This window comes from Urocitellus parryii, chromosome X, assembly GCF_045843805.1.
Source record: "Urocitellus parryii isolate mUroPar1 chromosome X, mUroPar1.hap1, whole genome shotgun sequence".
Classification (NCBI taxonomy): Eukaryota; Metazoa; Chordata; class Mammalia; order Rodentia; family Sciuridae; genus Urocitellus; species Urocitellus parryii.
The window spans coordinates 8,468,574-8,470,373 of NC_135547.1; the positions used below are offsets into that span (position 1 = coordinate 8,468,574).

At 34.8% G+C, this 1,800-nt stretch overlaps 1 pseudogene; it reads right to left on the minus strand.

Annotated features, from left to right (window-relative positions):
* Window positions 1-447: 447 nt before the first annotated feature.
* LOC113199093 (ribose-phosphate pyrophosphokinase 1-like) lies at window positions 448-1,369 on the minus strand (annotated as a pseudogene).
* Between the last annotated feature and the right edge of the window lie 431 nt (window positions 1,370-1,800).

The following is a 1,800-nucleotide window of genomic DNA, read 5'->3' on the forward strand; positions in this document are numbered from 1 at the left end:
TACGTGGGTTAGATTTTGTGTCCTCTGTCCTATACTTTAAATATATAAGTGATGATTCTCTAATATATGTAATTAGTAATTTGTTTCTTCTCTTTTCTTTATTGGTTAGCCTTATTAAAGTTTTATTAATTTCATAGATATTTTTAAAGAAGTAGCTTTGCATTTTATTAGGTTTCTCTATTGATTTCATGTTTTGAATTTTATTGATTTCTATGCTGATTTTGATCATTTGTTTTCTTTGGTTTTCCCAAGGCTTAATTTACTTTTCTTTCTTTAGCTCCTTATGGTGAAAGAATAGCTTACTGATTTTAGGCCTTTCTTCTTTTCTAATATATACATTCAGTACTTTATAATTCCCTCTAAGAACTACCCGCACTGTATCCCATATTTTTTTTTCTAAAAGAGGCAGGGTAGATTTTATTCTAAAAAATATCATAGGTTTTTCTATTATAAAGGGACATGTGTGACCACTTAGGAAACAGATTCCCCATTATGGGTTCTCCTGATGGCTTCTGTAAGGATAATGGAGATATTAATCACTTGTATTTTGGAGCAAAGCTTCATCTTGTTCTCTTGAGATTTGGTATTGATGACCACTGTTCTTCAAAACACATCAGAAATGGCTCGCCAGAAAATATTCCATGATTCAAGATAGCATAACTCTGGTGGCTGCAGCTGAGAGAAGGTTGTCATCTGTATAGCAAATTGTGCCACAGGTTTCAGCTGTGTCATTCATAAGGATATCCTTTGCATCTTCCACTAGCACCATGAAGTTTACTTCATTGGCCTTCTTCCATTCCTTGTGAATCAATGCAAAGTCCACATTAAACCAGTCTGCAATGGAGGTCACTCTCTTGGCTCTACCAACATCAGGTAACATAATAATGCAGTTCCTCCACTCAGAGATATTCTCCCTAATCCACTTCAGGACCCCCTGCTCTTTATACAGATTGTTATGTGATATTTATTGGTAACAAAAAAGTCTTAAATTTGAGAAGCATGTAGATCCATGATGATAATATGATCTTCACCAGCCACAGATTGCATATTTGTGACAAGCTTTGCTGAAATTAGAACCCAGCCCTTGTTCTTCTTATCCTGCCAGGCATAAGGGAAACAGGATGACTGTGGTAACCTGGCTTGCTGAAGCAGTCTTTCAGGGATTAATCATGATCTAAAACACCATTAGATTGTTGTTAATTTCACCACAGCCAGTCTGAATGAAGAATGCAGACACGTTCTCCAAGTACATTTTCACCAATTTCCACACAGGTTTCCTGATTGCTGAATTTCTTAGTCACTACCTTACCTAGATAAGGTAGGATAAGTCCTGATGGGAACTGCTGCTGCAGATTTTGATATTCGGCATATCGAGAAGCTTCCCTATGTGCTCTTTGCTCAGTGCTGCTGTGGAAACCAGAACTGAAGTCATCCCATAAATTTTGAAAAGTTTGTATTTTCATTTTTATTTAGTCCAAAATATTTTTCAATTTATCTTGAGACTTCTTCTTTGAGCCATGTATTATTTAGAAAAACAGTTTAACTTCCAAATATATGAGAATTTTCTTCTTATCTTTCTGGTATTACTATCTTGTTTAATTCCTCTGTCTTTTAAGACCATATTTTGAATGCTAGACTTTTTAATTTGTTTTATGACCTTCAATGTAATCTATTATGGTTCCCAGGTCATTAACCTGGTTGAAACTTAACACCACTTTCTTCACAGTACATTTTTCACGTTGAACTGAACACATTGCATATGACCAATTGTTCTCTTCCATTGATTGAAAAACAAATATA